Below are 20,177 nucleotides of genomic sequence, written 5' to 3' on the forward strand. Positions count from 1 at the left end.
GCAATATAAAGGTACAGTTGTTTGGATTCTAGCATATCGTGAAATGAATACGCGAAATTTTCCGGCCTCTAGTTATAACCACAATTTATTTCAATGCACTTTTAGTTACCATACTTAGTTTATTCCAATAGCGCATGGCTTAACCGATAGGTAACTTTACCAAAATTTTAGGTTTGACTGCTGAATATTTTTACATAATTACTGAGAAAATTACTGCTAAATGTTTGGCTAGCTACTTACTTTGATAAACGAAGTATGTCATTACTTTATTTAATTTTTTGGAGTAATGGTTGATATGAGTATGTCATGTTTCTATCTTATAAGTATAATATTTATTCAAGTAATTTTTTGTTGAGCTTTATTATTTCATTTTTAATATTCGTTGTTAATGTAGCGAAATGCAAATATTTATTTATTTACTTAATGGTGATGTTAAGGCATTACGCCTTCACTTACACTTAATCACAGTACTACAAAACTACACAAAAATCATACTTCATAAAACTTACAATACCTACTATACTAACCTAATCCAATAGCTTAAGAACTAAAATCCGGATATTATACACAACTAAAGATAAAACAGGAACTAAGCAGATTTGTGTTACGAACATTACACATACATACGGCTGTGGTTATGGAATCATTGACGACATTGAACGGTGTATTTCGCAACCTTATGCCTTAAGTAGTAGCACCTATTTTTTTTTCCGGTTTTGATACTATTTGCTGTATGTTTAATTACTTTCATTTTTATGTATGTCCAAGCTTAATTTTTAATTACTTTAAATTAGTTATGGTTGAATCTTTTGTAATAGTTAATATTTGAACATTAAGTTAAAATTTTAATTTGTTCTCTTAATATTTAGTCAACATCTGCTTATATCATGCTTAATTATTAATATTCCACTATTTGATGTAATTGCAGATAGGTTGTTAAGTGTAAGAAAAGGCGTACCGCCTTAACTTCGTCACCAATAAAGACGATAAATAAATAAATAAATAAATAAGTTTGCAACCATTAAAGACAATAAATAAATTAGAGCTCTCGTCCATGGGGTAGCTTATGCCTGGATGTTTACAAAAGGTTTTTTGTTCGCGACGCTTTGTCCGCTCTAACGGGACGTGACAAGTCTGGCGTGGCAGGTCAACAGTGATGGGAGGGGTTGATGAGGGGGTGAAAAAGGGGGTATTCTCAGAAACGAGGAATTTAGCAGTTCCAGGAATCATCGTTGCCGGGAATTTCACAGCGTTAAAAGGTTCACCAACGCATTCCTCTATTTCCTGACACAGAACAAAGCACTCTGTAGGCCTATGAGTTTCTTTGGTCCGTTTATCGATCGTGCAAGAGTTCAAGAGAATTTAATACCAACGTGCGTTGTGCGTTGTTCAAAACATTAAAAATTGGTATAAGTGATTTTTTACGATGCGCTCGCACCACGCAACAATAATGAACAGAATTAAAAAAAAAAAAGCCACATACAATTAAAAATTATATGTGTGCTTTTAAATCATATACCTTAGTTATTGGTATTTAATTCTGGTCCAAAGAATTAAAAACATTTATTTATTGTTAACATTAGCGATAGAAATTGTATTTACAAAACGTTTACCACTGTATTTATATAAGTGAGGTTACGTTCACATATGTATAACGATTTCAGGTTGCTTGTAAGTTTTCATTTTCGCTGGCAGGGAGTGTCTGTGGAGGATTTAGAAGTCGCCTGGTCGTTTTCATAGGAGACATTGAGATTATGTTTACGTATGTATTATTTATATTTATTTTAAATAATTACGTTATTATTTTATTATTATTTATCTTGACTATATTACTAAATAATATTATTTTTATACACGTGTTTACATTAATTTTGAATACTGTGTATTTATTTAATTTTTTTAATTTGACTGAATTTATATTTTATTAACAGTCTTTATAATATCACTCCGTCAATTTATTATTTTGTTTCTATTAATCATTTTCATGCAAAGTTCAAGTTATTTTTTTACACCAAGTAACTATAACTTTTAAAGCGCGCGTAGGTACATAAGTACACGCAAACAATTTTTTACTCCTCATCTCGTAAGAGGTCGAGCAAGTGAACATAATTACGAACACTTTGCGTGACATTTTATCGCTATTAGAAAATGTCTAGTAAGTAGGGTCCGGAAAAAGTCGCGGGTTCAATGAACTGCAGGATGAACTCCACAGTTCTACGTACACTCAGAAAAATTCCACCCACTCATTGGCTGCTGTCTTGTGAGACGTTCCAGCGTAGCAGCCTGTGATTCGATAAAGCTTTGCTTGGGTGTTTCTCACTCGCCCAGAGTCATCCAGGTGAGTTGTGAGCCAATAGCAGACGCAGCACTAAGGTATAACGATTTGTATTTTAGCCTATCGCGAAATGAATTCGCGAATTTTTCCGGTCTCTTCTAGTAAGTATTAGTTTTGAGAACATTTAAGACGAATCATGAAATGCACGAGAGGGGTATTTCGTGATAAAAGGTTTTAAATAGCAGCAATGACAATGAAGGGGAATAACCAATAGGGCAGATGTTGTTTTCCCGGATCGTGCGGATTGCTGACGACACGCCGCACGCAAACACCGCTGTTTTCCCTCGCCAGCGCCAACTTCGCCATTGTTCGGGCGACTTCGCCATTGTTCGGGTCACGTGCCGCCGCGGGGGTGACGCAACCAGCTCCATAGAGCAGACCCCGCGTAGACTGTCTCGTGCTGCTTGTCTAGTAGCTGACAGGCGGGGGTGGAACCAGCGTGAAGCAAACTGGGGGAGTGTGTCGAGGTGGTACGGTGTTATTTCCAGTCAAATGGAGAGTACGGAACTTTAAAAAAAAAAAAATTATTGTAAAGTCGGTTTACAGACGATATTTTAACGTGACGTCATAACAAAACATTGATGAAATGATTGCATACTTTTATGAATAAAATTGAATCATTTTTATTGAATTATCACTATTTTGTATGGATACAAAGAAGGAGTGAAATGAAATCTACAATTTAATTGATAAATTTACTTTTATTTACACTCACTAATTCAAATATGGTTATTACTTTAACGAACAGATTATTTTAACTATAACTTTTATACATGTTTGCTAGATAACTTCTTCCAATCTGTATTATTCTGTTAAGGATAGGACGATGATAGGAAAAATAGGAAACGAATGGGAGTGTTTCAAGTTTAATGTGTCTCGAAAAAGTCAAATCGATGGTTGTTACAATCGAGTGGAAGAGAGATAGATGCGGCGCAAGCGTACAATGAGCGTAACGGGACAATGTGCGTAGCGGGACACTTTTACGTGCGTGCAGTTGGCGTTCATCGATTTATTAGACGTTGTCACGTCAAAATATTCACGTGTCAGTAACGTAGTTTGCAGGAAATGCAATACTGGTATTCAACAATCCGAGATTATACATAATCTTAAAATTCGTAATTCTATTGTTTCAGTAATTTTGGCTGCACAAGTTTATTATATAAAAAAATACTTGGATGAAATCCTTTGGTTCACAAATGTACTATCTCTACAGGACACAGACCTGGGTTGTTTTGTTGGACTGTCACTCCCCACGCTCAGAGATTAGGGAACTATACAAATGGAGCATAAGGCCTGATTAGAGAAAGGGGGGGGGGAGTGAAGCCATAAGGGGAGTGGTACTACACGTGCCAATATGGCGGCATTTTATTTACAAACGTAGCCTATCCACCGTGCCTGTATTGGAGGCTAAATTGGAGAAAAATTTGTCATCTCGTGTCATTATAATTGTATTATGGAAATTCGTTTTGGACTTTTTATATATATTTATATACATATTAAAAAGTAATATTTTGATCTATTTTTCTTCGGGACAGCCTAACTATAGACGTTAATAAAAACAGGTTAGAACGGCTGACACAAATATAAACAAACGTACGCCATATTGGTATGTGAAAATCAGAAGGAAAAAAGAAGGGGAAATAAACGGCTTCACGTCTGACGGCTAATGCTCCATCTGTATCCTTTCCAATCTCTGCCCACGCCATGTCCCCTCTTCAGACATTGTTTCTATACCAGACACTAAAACTAGTTACGTATACCTATAGCTCTTACCTAGTGACATTTAGAACTGCATTTGATTTCTTCTGTTAGTTTGTCGGCCGCCGCAGACGCGTCTACAAGACACCCTATTTAGGATGGGGGTGTGTGCAACCAAGTATTTTTTTATAATTTACATACGTTAACAAAGCTGGATGACGCCAGCGGCGAACTTGAAAAATAAAGCCAGCTTACTGAAATTAATTAGTTCACGATTTGCACAGACTATGAAATTGGCATTTTTATGCCAGCAAGATAAATTAAAGTTGCGACAGGCCAAACTGAGAATATTCTGGGACATAGATAGTGCCTCCCAAACACTGTTGGAAACGTAGACGTCTGTCAAGCGAGCATGAATTGTGATAGCAACTGAGATTGGTTGTGTTTCCAAGTTGTATAACAGGTCTTATCTATGACTGTCCAAAAGTTACATTTTGAAGTTGTGTGTTTCTAACTTATGGCATTTCTGTTGTGTGTTTCTAACTTATGAAATTTCTAAGTTGTGTGTTTCTAACTTATGAAATTTCTAAGTTGTGTTTTTAACTTATTAAATTTCTAAGTTTTCTGTTTCTAACTTATGACATTTCTAAGTTGTGTGTTTCTAACTTGAAATTTCTAAGTTGTGTGTTTCTAACTTATGAAATTTCTAAGTTTTGTGTTTCTAACTTATGACATTTCTAAGTTGTGTTTCTTACTTGACATTTCTAAGTTGTGTATTTCTAACTTATGACACATTTAAGTTGTGTGTTTCTAACTAATGACATTTCGAATAGGTGTGTTTCTAACTTATGACATTTCTAAGTTGTGCGTTTCTAAGTTGCTGACCCAGGAGCAAGACGTTATTGAACTGACTGGCGCGTACGTCTAGTAGTATTTAGCAAAATAGTACTCGGACGGATTTTCAGCATGATGCGCACGAACTGACATTCACGTAACAGACGCATGAGTTTACGTAGGGATAAGTGCTATGCGGCAATGTGATGTGCGGAGTATGCTATAGATATGCCACTCATTAAGTTTCAGCGCCAGTGTGTCCAAGACTGGTTTTATTCTCTTACAGTGAGTACTGGGGTCCTTGGTGTCATTGTGGTAGCAATAAAACACACCTCGCTTTATGTTTGTAACCCAGTGCAATGCTTCCTATCATGTGGTTGGTGGAAAACCTAATTTCGATTTGATGATTGTACACGTATACCAGATGTTTTTCAGTTAACCGCTAGGACTGTTACAAACATTTGCCTGCTGTAAGTTCATAAAAAAAAACATTAAAAAACGTAATTATTTGGTAGTAAAAGCTAGGGACTGGAAAATTTCGCGTTTTCGATGGCCTTCAGGATAGACTACACAGTCCTCAGTATGCTCGGGGAAATAACGCCTTTTCATTGGCTGCTGACTTGTGAGTCGTCCTTACTGGTTTGCCTGTGATACGATACTTCTTAGGTTGAGTGTTTCCCATTGGCCCAGAGTCATCCAGATGAACAGTGAACCAATAACAAAAGCAGTTTAAAGGTATATGTATTTGGATTTTAGCGTATCGCGATATGAATCCGCGAATTTTTCCGGTCTCTAGTAAAAGCTTTTTGTAATCAAATATGGTTATGTAAATGTCATATGTTTTAAGGCTCCTGAGCTCAATAACTCACCTCCGGCGCAGGCAGTTTCCAGCGCCACTGAACCAGGAGTCTTCCCAACTGGGAAACATGTCGGACGTTGCCGTGAGCTGGTGGTTTTTCTCGGGGCGCTCCATTTCAACCCATCCTTCGTATCGATGCTTCACGTTTAAGGGTATATGTCCCGTTACAAACAATTATTTTATCATTACGTTTAACACGTTGAAAACGTTAAAGTTAAAAATAATATCTAATGTTCGCAGGTAACTAACTGCACCCTGATGATGGCGACTGAAGTGTCGACCGAAACGTCAGTGAATTATTCGCCAAGGACACGGTGATAACCCAGAAGCCAAGCTACGTCAAAGTTTAAAGATAGTTAAACGTTCGAACTCCAACAAATATAATGCTATTTTACAACCCCCCCCCCCCCCCCCAATTATTAGCTGGCAATGTCAAATTTTCTCAATTTTCATGCATTATGGATACGGATCACCAAATGGAATAAATAACTGGAAATTTTGTGTTTAAAAGCAATGCTAGTGGCTACTGCGTGGTGCCTGTAAAATTGACTTTAAACCTAAAAAGTTATAGTTTTATATTACATTTTAAATCTCTTCATCTATACTGCAAAAAAAATGTTAAAAATTTAACTTTGCCAGCTAATTAAACTGAAAGTATGATATGTGTTCGGCCACTCAAAAAGGCGGCACATGCGGACATAATATATTAAGTAATGATCTGGAGCGAGACGAATACCCTTAAACGATTTTTGTAGCTTCCAGTACTCAATATACACGAGTTTTATTTTTTGTGGTAAAATATGTATAAATAGGCTACCTACTATTGGAACAGTTAGTGTCTATGATTCTACCTGTAATGGTTTGATCTAAATTATTTAACACTCACGCCGACTTCCAGTAGCGGCCGGTATTAAAGAGCACAGGTGCACTTGCACACCCAGTTTTCTACAGAACATTTATTTATTTTGTAGAGTTAAAAGTTCATTTTTTTATCTACTTTTACCAGTGGCAGCTACCAGAGTTACACTCGTCGCTTTGTTTGCATCTGTCACGGACGTCTGTTTTTATTTTTTCGATTGCGGCGATACGGCAACGCTGTAGTGTTCACAGTGGATCTGTGGGGAAGCCTACAACTCACGTTGTTTCGGTTCCCTGCAAAAATTTCCGAAGATTTCCGAAGTTTTGCGTTTTGGTATTAACGCCCCTTCAGCCGCTAAATCAGAAGTTTCCAATGAAAACAAGCATGTTGTGACTGACCTAACCTAACCTAAACGAAACCTTCGATTTTTTTAATTTCAATTTTTGAGAGAAATCCGAAGTTGCACGAACGTGGTAGGAAACCGAAACTACTTGAGTTGTATGCTTCCCGGATCTGTGCACGGCACGCGCTGCCTGCCTCGGTCCTTTTGCGCATGCGCAACTCTGGTGTGCTCGTGATTGTCCTGGCGTCTCGTTGCTCATTGATGTAGTTCCAAATATCAGCACGCACAGCAGCACTGATCAGAGAAGCAAGTCATAAGTTATGAATCAGCCCGGTAGATGCCAGTATTGTCCACTCCAATACTATCACCCCTAACCAAACAAACTTTCCGTTTTCAGTTTTTTACGTCCAGTGGAAACAAGGAGTTGCGTGTGGTTCAATGCGAGCGTAAATATCTTTAAATAATTAGTGTGCGTGTGCGTTTGTAAAATATTTTTCTGTGCCTTACGCAGGACAACATTTTTCTGAGGTATGTTATAAAGTTTCCCTTTGTTGTAATACTTTAACTGTGAAAATGTGACTGCGTTATTTGGCGCGTACAGCAAACATGTAAGATTTTTAAAAATCGCCATAATGAATTCCGTACAAACAATTTTGGTGAACAGAAAACGTACGTACGAGGAAAAGTAAACAATTAAAAATTTAGGTCCTGATCAGCCTCATTTAGAAATAACTACGGAAACAAAGTCACAAAAACGTATTTTCAGACGTAAATTTAACAAAAACATTTACACAAAACACAAGTGGCTATGCGGCTGTGTAAAAACAAATGCTCTGTTTTGTTATCGGTGCCTGATTTTTAGTGCAGAAGTAAGCGCGTGGACAAAGTCAGGTTATAAGGACCTCGTACATTTGGGCGAGAAAATTAATAAAAATGAAAACACTCTTGCTCACAAAAATGCAAATATTGAACTTACATTGTTAGGTAGAATAAACATCAGTACACAGCTAGACAGTGCTTACAGAGAGTCTGCTTTCAGGTGCAACACTTTGATAAGCTTAAGCCCAGCCACAAATTTGAAAAATCAAGAACATCAAACACAATTTGTTTATTATTTATGTGAGGCTTGATCAGCGATCTACCATTTTGAATTACAATTTAAAATCTCTTAAAAAACAACTAGTCTGCTCAAAAGCTTCGTTGTGTTAATTCGGGCTACAAATACAGACATGAGTTTGTGTAATAAACGAAATATATCTTTCACGACTCCAAGATAAGCAGAAACTGCTACGGTGCCGCACCAACACAGATAATCTGACACCAAAACAGGCTTCAAGAACGCAGTAAGGTAGGACGTCTTTTTTTCTCTATGAGTGCCTAATGTGTTCGCATGTGTGTATGTATGAATGTGTGAACACCCATAATTTAACATCACCGGCCGCTACTGCCAACTCTTCGATGTTACAATTGACCGCGTATTCTCAATGTATGGATATGGGCGTGTTCAAGATTTTGAAGGTCGCGCGTCAAGACAGTTTGTACTTCTAAGATAAAAAAAAAATTATTATTATTATTATTATTATTATTTTGGGCGGGGACACCATGAATGGACGCAGTTGTCCGGCGACAGATACAAATTAGCTTTGCCTCACAGTGGCCTACCAGTTTCTAAGGACTCCTTAATTCATCGCCTTCACCACTATATAGAGGTAGAAAACTATAATAACACAAAATCCTTTAAAGAAAATACAACGTTAATTAACTAATGAAAAAAATTTGTTCTTTGGTTCAATACTCACAGATTAACCCCACATCCCCTACTCCCATTTCTAATTGTCCAGAACTATCTCTGGAACACATACCTAATCAGCCCCAAAATTTAATTTGATCAAAAAAATATTTACTTAATATTACAAGTTTACAGTGAGACAGTAAAACAAAACACACCTTTTTTAGTTTAAAGGTGGCATACAAATAAAACTGAAAATGAACTCAATTTTTAATATGTAAATTGTAATAAAGTGGCCCGAAATTCTGTAATTCTACTGCGCATGCGACAAGCGTTGTTGCTGCCACGTCGGATAAAAAAAAAAAAAAAACATTATAATACCTGCATTTGCCAGTTACTTTTACGCTATTGACCTTTATTAAGGAGATTTTAAGGAGTATGAGAGAAATTCAAGAGTTTTTAAGGGTCCCAATTTAATTAAAGTAAAATTAAGGCAGTTTTAAGGGTATTAACGAGGCGTACGAACACTAAACATGTATGCTTCCATACATTATGATTTTTTGTAATTATTAATTAGTTACTTTATGGAATACTTCCTAGTAGCGTTGTTAAGGATATCAGAAATACATTTCCCATGTCACAGTTAAAATTTATTATGTCTTTCATACCAAGACAACTTTTTGAAGTTGGATCTGGAAACAAGTAGTTAACATTTTAAAATAATCACATAGATAAGTATGTTTAATCAAACGTTGTTGTATTTTAAAAAAACCTCTGGTTTTTGTAGTGAGAGTGACAAGACTTTTGACGATTTGTATGATGTATTTTGTGATAAGCATTACCATATATAGGACATTAAAAGATATCTGTTATCCTGGTTGACAGAGTATACATATATAGTTTAAATAAAGGCACTCAAACTGCCATGCCAGTTGAATTAAACCACGTTAGTTTTAATTTAATTATCTCCCAGTCCTCACTAAAATGTCACTCGTTGGTTCAAAATATTGTTTGTGCACAATTTTTTTTTTTTGATAGGCGATAATAACTAGCGCAAAAAAACTTTCAGGTGTCTTCACTTCAAAAATTTACATTATACTTCATCCTGACTATTTAAAATTGCTATGAAATGTTTCCATCAAGCATATTGTTTATCATAAAGTAAAACATATAAAATGACGACTTCTTAAAGTAGTCGTGAGTTGTTATTATTCAGATAATGCAGGGTACTTATGGATAAAGTATCCTAAGTCAAGAGTATATTTTTACACCAAAAAAAAGAAAGAAAAAGAGATTGAAATCAGCTTCAACAGCTTTGTAAATTTAGGCTCGAAGATAAGTCATTCCTGTATTAAATATATTGATTTTGATAGTACTATCATAATGAAAGAGCACATAGCTTAGGCTAAATATTAGAGAAAAAAACTAATTTACGGTTTTAATAAAATTTGAGCCATCAAACTCTAGGCAATATTCACTAATATGTTAACACAAATTAAAGTTTAATCACATATTCACATTTAAAAAAAGCACAAGCTCTCACATCATTGGAAAAGTGACAAAGTCAAAGTTTCGATGTAGCACCACACAAGATTGGCCTCTGCAATGGCAATGGCACGAGCTTCGATAGTTCAAGGATAACGAGTCATTTCGACGGAAGTTCGTCCTCACCTGGTAGAACTGTCCTCGCGTTTCGATCACCGGGAGTACGGAGGTTGGTACGCGTGAAGCTGTGTTGGGTCGACGCGCCAAATTCAAACAGAAAACTCACAAAAACATCTTCCTGCAGTTCCTACAGCGTGGTCCAGCTGGTAACACGCACGAACCTGTCGAGTGTCTCAAACCCCTTGAGCCGGTATACACTTTCTATCTGAACCTCTTAGAACCGCGGTGAACCGTTGAATTTCTTTGGAAAAAAACAGTTTAAAGAATTCCATTTTTAAATCTGTCAGGGGCGATAATGACCAACAGTTTTCTGGTGAAATACGGAATGATCAGCGGAAGGTTTTGACACACACACGTTTGTAAGAGTGTACGCATAATCGTCCCTGCTGCTATTAGACACGACCCACACTCGATGTTCGTTCTTCTTACGCCTTAAAGGGAAGTTTACTATGAGGCGAGGTGACGATAAACTCCGGGAGAGTTTTCACCGAGAGTCGCTCCAAGCCCAGACGTCGCTCCTGAGGGAGTCCTGAGCCTGTGGCTGTCGTGAACAAGGGCGCATCGTTCGGGAGTGTTGACACTTCCCTCAGCCATGTCCCGGTGTGTACCAGGCGTGTTCGGCAGACGAGTCCTGCTACACCATCTGGTACTTGTCGGGCGCCGCCTGGTACTCGAGGCTGCAGTCTGCGTGCCTGGAGGCGGTGAAGACCTGGTGCGGCGGCGGCGGCACCCCGCCCGCCCCCGAGTACCCCTGGTGGTGGTGGTGGTGGTGGTGGTGGTGGGGGTTGAAGCCGTGCGCCGCGTAGTGCCCGCCGCCGCCGGCGCCCGCCCCCGACGCCTGGTGCGGCGGCGGGAAGTACGGGTCCACGTTGCCGTAGTACGAGCCGTAGCCCTGCGGGTAGCAGTTGGCGGGAGAGGCGGCGGGAGCTGCGCCGCCCCAGCAGAAGCCGTTGTAGGCGGCGGCGTCGTGCTGGTAGGCGGCGCCGCCGGGGGTGGCGGGCGGGCTGGGGGTGGCCAGGGAGGCGGGACCGGAGCCGCAGCTTCGCTGCTGGAAGCCCGGGACCCCGGGGGACGGCTCCTTCTTGAGCAGCGGCGAGTGGGGCGGCGACGGCTTGGCGGCCTTGGGCTTGGCGGCGGCGCGCGGGCTCTTGGCGGCGGCGGGAGCGGCGCCCATCTGCGCCTGCGCGCTCTGCTGCTGCTGCTGCTGCTGCTGCAGCTGCTGCCTGCACTTGGCGCGCCGGTTCTTGAACCACACCTGCGGCAACATCGTCCACACCCTGACACCTTCTGACACGTACCTTCTAGACAACACAACACCTGGCAAGATAAGCGCTCAGAACAGTCAAAGTGCACTATTAAAGATAATGTTTTCCTCCTCAAGGTTTCCCCTTGCTAGCGACCCAGCCGTGCTTTGAAACTGGGTTTCACGTGATTTAGTGCCAATCAAACATTTTTCACTACGTTCAAACAATAACATTTATATTTTGCTTTGCAAAAAGAAAAATACTGCTACAGTAAAGGAAAAGTAGAGAAATGGTAATGCGGGTTAGAGTATTTTGAATGTTTTTTTTTCTTTCTTTTTTGAATGTTTAAATGTTTAGAACAAAGACTCGTCTTCAGCAATAATCTTCCCGCAATGCACAAGTGTTGTTTATGATCGAATGCATTAGTGTTTAACGACTGAAACTCCATCCCGGCGAATGGCTTTTGAAAGCTTCCAAAGTATATAGGCTATATGTATCTCGGAGGCATAACACTTTATGTAATTTTGGGTAAAATGCACTTTTAATCATAAACTTTACCACCGTTTTACGTTCTTTCTAGTGGCACACAACACTAAGATCTACGATATGTCAAAAATATAGTATTTTGAGTTTAAAATAGTTGAGTAAATTAGTAAAGCACTGTTTAAAATTATTTAAACTGCTCTCATGAAAAATTTGGTTTTTGTGACATAGTGTCTTAAAAGCCCAACCGCTAGTTAGCTGCTGCCATTATATATTACTAACATAGCTATATTGACTGTGGGAAATAATGCGTCAGCTACTATCAGGCAAACAAACCAGTAAAAATTTATTTATTTTATTTTGGTAGCTACATATTTTGTGCGGTGGCATACCAGAAATTTTGCATCTCCTACTAATCTGTATGCATCATGCTTTTTTTTTATTACAGTTTAAATCTGTTGTTACTGAGCAATTAGTCGCCAAGTAGTTAAATAAACATTAATAACTCAATACTTTGGATCTGAACCTCCCACCCCGAGTAGTTTTTTGATAGTAGCTAGTTGTGGGCCCACCCGACAGATAGCGGCACATGTCGCGCTACTCACGAGTGCCCAAGGGATCCAGTAGAAGCGCACTGATTGGCTGCGAGCATCCTTGTGCTGCCTAAGAATCCTCACAAGGGACAACTGGACGCCGATGATTACCTGCATGCGTCCACTAAATCGAGATTTCCAAGAAGTCAGACTCACATCTAGCAATGCGCACCGACATTCGCCAGGTTCGGAATCGTGTTTTATTCTGTTTTTAAATTATATTACTTCTGATTTTTGGCAAGATATTTGTTCGAAAGGTTATTTAAAATAGAGACAAATAAAGAACGTTAATTTTATTTAAATTCTCATTATAAGTATTTTTTACCGTTTGTTCGCAAACAGTCTAAGAGCATGTTGATTTTGCGAAAAGATTACGAGACTACATGAAATTTAAACAACTATATAGCATCGTCTTGTGTTTCTTGATTGGGCGAGTTTCTCCCAGGTACATATCGATTGTTACAACACCAATCGCAGTGATTCATCGCGAAAGTAAACTCGTCTTGAGTGGCCCGGTCAAATAAGGCAACGACTTCTCTCGCTAGACGGCCGCCAATCACGAGGAAGAAACCACAGGTGCTGGTATACCTTGTTGCAGTCTAATAAGTGCTCAGATCTTTTCGCGAAAAATGCCTGCCCCTATTTATAACAAAAGCTACATATATTTTTAAAAATTAGTTGTTTTTATTCACGCTTTGCTGAATATTCGTAGATATCCTGACCCTAAGTGGATAAGTGAACGTTAGTACGACCAACTGAAAACAGAATGTGCTAGCAGTAGAAGTACTCGGATGCTGTCCATCCATTATAACTGCGTCCTCTACAGTGAGGCTGGATTGGCTAAGGGATGCAGGGGTGTGTATGTTTTGGACGCATTCATACGTATTCGGATAGAGTTATGGTTTCAGTTTCCTCTGCAAGTCGCACTTCTGTCGCGGACAACCCGTGACATCCAAAAATAATGCGGACAGCAACGTCCAAGAGCCCAACCCTCCGCATATGAGACTCTTTTCTACTCTGTCCAACTCTTCTTCCTGAACCATCCTTCTGTCTCCCGTAACCAACCTGATTGCATGACTTCTGCACCCCGCATGTAAGTGCCCAGGGTTTTCCCTGTGTCTATGCAGGTTTTACCTGGGCCCAACTTATCTGGTTTTTAGTCTAGGATAGTCAGTGAGGGGAGTTAGTCATGGCGCCAATCGCTGCCATGGCTGGCCAATCCCCCTCCTAGCACATGAATGCCTGCTACCTCTCCTGCATGATTAAAGCGTATAGGCTTCGGCCTGAGACGCACTTAGTCTCCCTCCATAACCCGGAACCCTCCCAAGTACACTTAGTTTTTAGTTAGGTTAGGAAAAAGAAATCCTTCTGTCGCGGCTGTGCGATGGCGCTGTTGCCGCCCCGCCGCCGGCTGCGCGTCGAGGAAAGACGTGGCAACACCGCAGCAGCGATAACCTCCCCGGCTGCTATCAGCCCGTTGCAAAAATTCAAACTCAATTTTCTCGGGCACTCGCCTGGGCGCGCATCCTGTCATCAGACTCTCCCTCCCCCTTCTTTTTTATGCAACCACCCCCCCATCCATAGGAAATACTTTTCACCCTATCGTTTTTCACGGATGAAGCCATTTTAAACAGTTGATGTGATTTCATTATTCCATTCAGAGCTTTCCCCGCTGAATCCGCCCCTATTTCCCCCCAAACCCCCCCCCCCCCAACTCTCTTCCCAACACCCTATCATCTATTTTCCTCGCGCCACCCCTAGTCCCCTCCAAAAAGGCCCTCCCCCGATAATAGAAAGACGCGCAAACATTGGCCTAGTCATTTACACCCCTGTACTACACTGTATCCTTCCAGGGGCTGGAAGTAGGGGGGTAGAGGGGGCAAGGGGGCCCGCCTCTTCCCGCAAAGCTTTATTCTCCGGGGACTAATCCGGCGCGCGGAGTTTGCCTAATGGAAAACAAGCGAGGGGCGCGACAGTAGCGCGCGCGGCGGCGAGAGGCGACAATACTCGGGTCGCTCGCCGACAATGGCCGCGGGGCCCGAAATGGAAAATGGCTTCCTCCCCGGCACACCTCGTCGAGGGGGGGGGTGAAGGGGGGGGAAGGTTGGGCTTGGCCCCTGCGTCATAAAAAACACATGAAGAAAGCCCGGCCGCTCATGAAAGTTGCAGCCTCCGAGGAAGGCGGCCGGAGCGCGGGGCAACTCGTCCGCCGCGGAAGTTAAGCCCTTGTTGAAGGCGACCGTCTGCATTATGGAGCGCGGTAGCCCCTCGTTTGCCCGCCTCCGTCGAGACCTCCCTAGCGCGGAACCAGTCGTCCTCTTCTCTTATTACATACCTCGCGCTTGCACGAGCCTGCAATCCCGACGGTCGGTTGTTTGAACAACGCCTTCAGCCCTGAAGAGAGCCTGATGCAACAGTATTTCTACATGTGGATATACAAAAAGCTAAGTCCATTAGATGAAGTTTTTGTGTGGAATTTGATGAATTCTAGTAATTTATTGATCCAGTAAAGTTTTTTCATGATTTCAATTTATGAGATTTTCAATGTTCAAACCTACGATCCTTACTACTGTTTGAACTGATGTTGGCCAAATTTTTGAATTGACTTTCAATATTGAAAACAAGATTGTCTAACAGAAAATCTAACGCTCTTTCAAATTTATCAGCCTTCTTGGACGGCGATTACAGCCTGCGAACACGACGACGTGGAACCAACAAGGCCTGTTTGGAAAACAACGCATAGGAATTCGAGACGCGTGTTCGGCTGCCTCATTTCAGAGAACCGGCGTACGAACTGCGAAAGCGCGATTTTTTTTTTGACGTGAGAACCTCTAAATAAATCCATGAACGTCCGCAGCACGCACGAAAAAGTGTCCCGTTACGCTCATCGTACGCTTGCGTCGCATCTATCACTCTTCCACTCGATTGGAACTACCATCGATTTGACTTTTTCGAGGCACATTAAACTTGGAAACACTCCCATCCGTTTCCTACTTTTCCTATCATCGTCCTATCCTTAACAGAATAACGCAGATTGGAAGAAGTTTAAATAGCAAACATGTATAAAAGTTGTAGTTAAAATAATCTCTTCGTTAAAGTAATAAACATATTTGATTTAATGAGTGCAAATAAAAGTAAATTCATCAATTAAATTGTAGATTTCATTTCACTCCTCCTTTGTATCCATACAAAATAGTGATAATTCAATAAAAATGATTCAATTTTATTCATAAAACTATGCAATCATTTCATCAATGTTTTGTTATGACGTTGTCACGTTAAACTATCGTCCGTAAACCGACTTTACAGACAAACCAATTTTTTTTCCAACCATTTCTTTCTTGCGTTTTTGTCTTTTGTTTTCGACGGCCACATTTGAAGAGAAGCGCTACGAAAACTTTTAGGGACACGAGACGTCATGTGCATATTTGTTTTATTAAATACGTAATGTTTACACTTGTTAAAATTATTCACACACTTAATAAAATAACGGTTTTAAATATAAAATCATTGAAAATTTCTTTTGTTTTAATGAATTGTCAAAAAAAAAAAAAAAAAGAGCCCAGGGCAGATTTTTTTTTTACTTTTTAATATATTTAAGTTATAAGAATTTTGACGTCTTGCGAAATGCGTCATTTATAAACAACTGCGATTTTCATGCGTCTGGTTTCGGTATTAATGAACCCAACCTTAGTGTGATTCCTACGTGACCTTGCGCCGGGAATTATAGCCACAAGGTCGACCTTCACAGCTTCCACGAGCGCATTCTCACCTTTGTGAGTGGCAAGCGCGGACCCGCAGTTCTCTTAAACGACAGCAAAGAGGCTTGGAGCGGAAATTTTCATGGCAATAGAGTAGAGAAAGGTCGTACAGTTTCAGATTTCCTTGTAAACAATTGCAATTTCCTATTCAGCGAGTCATAAAAATCACTTTATTCCAAGCGCGTCTACAAAATGCAGTGTTTTAGAACTGGAATAATCATTTTAAATTTATTCCACGATAGCTATGAGGGACACAACTATGGCCTATAATAAGAGAATGTAGGTTGAATAACAATCCATTTATGTATACAGGTAGTCTCGGTTTCTTATTTCTAAAGTCTGCACATCAAATCTACGGTTCGAAATCAACAACTTGTAAAACGTTTTCGAAAAATCCTCTTTTCAGGAAATACTTCACATTTTGGGTTTTTCCAACTTTTCACTACCTTGCCACCTAAGAAGACTGATAATTTGAAAGATCGTTAGATTTTCTGTTAGACAATCTTTTTTTCAATCTTGAAAGTCAATTCAAAAATTGGCCAACATCAGTTCAAACAGTAAGGATCGCAGGTTTGAACATTGAAAATCTCATAAATTTAAAACATGAAAAACTTTCCTGGATCAATAAAATACTAGAATTTTTCTAATTTCACAAAAACTTCATCTAATGGACTTAGCTTTGGTATATCCACATGTAGAAATAATGTTGCATTAGGGTTATACAACGATGACTGAATGTTAGATAATGTGGCACAAATTTAAATAGCTTAGGTATGGAAGGGATAACCACTCGTTGGTAAATTTAACAATAAATTATTTCACTTCACAAAAGAAATGTAAAATACAGTTTAAGAAATAAAATGGTCCATCTTGATTTTTTTTAAACAATTGGCCTACTTCTGGAACAAAAAACCAAAGTACTAACTGCAACTGTGAAGAAGGTTGGCACTTTGTAGCAGTTCCTATAAAAACAGAAAACTTAATCTTTATGTAAGCTCTTTTTTTTTATTATTTAATTGAAGCCTACACGACTATTTCTGAAATTATAAACGATTTTATACAGTAAGGTAGTGAAAAGTTGGAAAAACACGAAATGTGAAAAATAGTTCCAGAACGAGGAATTTTTCGTAAACGTTTTGTTGCTTATGAACTGCGTAATTAATATTCCTTGAATTTGACCATAGGAAAGTGAGAATCCATCGCACAGTTTATTAAATAACGAGTCTTATTCAATTCCACTCCAAGCTAACATCTTTAATATAAAGGCCACTTTGTGACTTTTGTTTTAGCCAAAATTTAAATTTTTTAAATTTAAGTATAAGTCGGGAACAAAGTTATGTACGCAACCAAGCAAACCTTGGTACAAAAAAAGTATGAAATAATAATTTTTTTCCAATTTGGTCAGTCCAAGTTGGAAGTGGCAAATTTCTCCTCATACAATAGACCCGTTCATTATTTGTTTCCTTTCGTGTAAGTTGGCGGTTAAACGACGTATTCTGAAGCAAACAAAAAAAAATGCGTTACAGAAATCATCATAACATTTTTTATCCAAAAAATCACAAAATTATTTGTGGGAAAAATTGAAATTGTGCTGCTATATTGTCCACGGTCCTTTTCGGGGGAAACATATATACCTAATACAAAAAAAAAATTCACTTTGTTCATATTTTATGGGATTTGTACAGCTTATTGTAGCTAAGGAGCCTAATTGTGTTTGCCAATGAGGGTTCCCCTCTATCGCAGTAAGTTTTTTTATGGCTCTTCCCTGCGACGGTTGTGCTTCTGGTCGACATGTCGACACCCCAATAGAAACGTCGGCGTCATCTGCGCTGAAAGGCGACCTCCACAGGCAACCTGACACGTCGCTACAGATGCTCCACTGTCCACCGGGGCGGAGGGGGGTTTCAGAGGCGCCCGGAGCTACTTCTGCAACCAGACACCGGCCGAACCTACTCCCCGACCCAGAGACCTCTATAGTTGGGACGGGGAACCAGCGAGAACGATATCCATCCCTACTAACATAAGAGTGTTTGTCCGTTTGTCCTTCCACGCAGCAACAGAGCAACGTATCGACATGCATGCTTCCATATAGATCGTTTATGGCCTGGATAGTGACCTATACTTAGGGACTGGAAAAATTCGCGTTTTTGATGACCTTCAGGATAGACTACACAGTCCTTAGTATACTCGGGTGAATAACGCCTGTTCATTTGGCTGCTGACTTGTGAGTCGTCTCAACTGGTTTGCCTGTGATGCGATACTTCTTTGGTTGAGTGTTTCCCATCGGCCCAGAGTCGTCCGGATGAACAGTGAGCCAATGACAAGAGCAGCTTAGAGGTAGGTACTATATGTGTTTGAATTTCAGCCTATCGCGAAATTAATCCGCGAATTTTTCCGGTCTCTACCTATACTGCATATAATTATGCAATTCCTAAGGAAGTGAAAAGGGGGAAATTCAGTTTTATAATAGGAAAATCATAGGAGGTAGGTCGTAGTCGCGCAAACGGTGAGTTTGTGTAATTTCTCTATGTCCGCCACACGGTCATATAGTAAGGTCTGGCAACTTACTATCCTTCTCCTTGGCTAAACCATCCGCTTAGTGAAGCTCGCGGCTGCTAGCGAACTATAGGTGCTAATACCTAACAGTCTAGTTTAGAACTTCGTCAACAGATGGTGTTGCCTTGAATTTGTAACTGCGCCAGTCACTTCTTGCCTAGGTGTTACCTGGCTTCCCACCAAATGAAGCTGAATATTGGCGTCCCGGTTTTGCTGATGCGTAGCCTTGATGCACCGAGATTGTGCAAACAAATTGGACTTTAAAACCAAAATTTTGCCGTTTTTTTTTAAACTCATTTGTGATGTTCCTTTTATTATGATGTGTTTAGCCCGGGCAACTGCGAGTACTTCACCTAGTGTCGTATACAAAGACTGCATCTGTGTATACATTGTCAGGCGACGTCAAGATGTGACGTAGACGAGGTCACTTTCTTACCTCGCCACTGCCGTATAGTCGCGCCAAAAAAAAAAAAAAACTTTGGGGAATTGTTGCTAGACCATGTCCGATCATGGTTAGTAAGTATGAATTAGTATCTCCGTCGTTAAACACAGTCCCTTCCACAAAATACATTCATTTGAAACTGTTTCCATATTGCAAACACTACACTTCAGCCAGTGTTTTGGGCGTCTAACCAACGAGTCGCAAACCACGATCTAAATAAAAAAAATTGGTTGTCTGTAAAGTCGGGTTACGGACGATAGTTTAACGTGACAACGTCATAACAAAACATTGATGAAATGATTACATACTTTTATGAATAAAATTGAATCATTTTTATTTTAATAATATAATAATAAATATTTAAATTATACTAGTAATCAGATTTTTTTAATGCAGGAATAATTAACCTTTATTGCCGAAATTGTTGTTGTAATAAGCAATGAAAACCACATTAACTTTTCACTTCACTTTATAAACAGTCGACGAAACAGTTCACGTGTAGATGACTTGTAATTAATTTTAAAAACTGGCGTTTAGCTCTAAAGTTTATATATAATTATGAACATGTTTTCATATACTTAAAGAAACTGTAATTAAATATCATCATCAATTATATGAATCACAATAATTTTTTAGTCAATTGTAACATAACCTATTATTACTGCACTCGCCGACAGCGTAACGGGACACAGCGTAACGGGACACAGCGTAACGGAACAATGTGCGTAACAGGACACTTTTTCGTGCGTGCAGCTGGCGTTCATCGATTTATTAGA

General features: G+C 39.6%; 1 protein-coding gene across 1 annotated transcript in view; it reads left to right on the forward strand.

Annotated features, from left to right (window-relative positions):
* Positions 1-1,419: 1,419 nt before the first annotated feature.
* The window catches only part of LOC134537381 (uncharacterized), an 843,397-nt gene continuing 824,639 nt past the window's right edge, over positions 1,420-20,177 (forward strand). The window contains exon 1 of the mRNA XM_063377747.1: positions 1,420-1,617. The gene's annotated coding sequence lies outside the window, so the exon portion shown is untranslated. The remainder of the gene's footprint in view (positions 1,618-20,177) is intronic.

This window comes from Bacillus rossius, chromosome 12 (assembly GCF_032445375.1).
Source record: "Bacillus rossius redtenbacheri isolate Brsri chromosome 12, Brsri_v3, whole genome shotgun sequence".
Classification (NCBI taxonomy): domain Eukaryota; kingdom Metazoa; phylum Arthropoda; class Insecta; order Phasmatodea; family Bacillidae; genus Bacillus; species Bacillus rossius.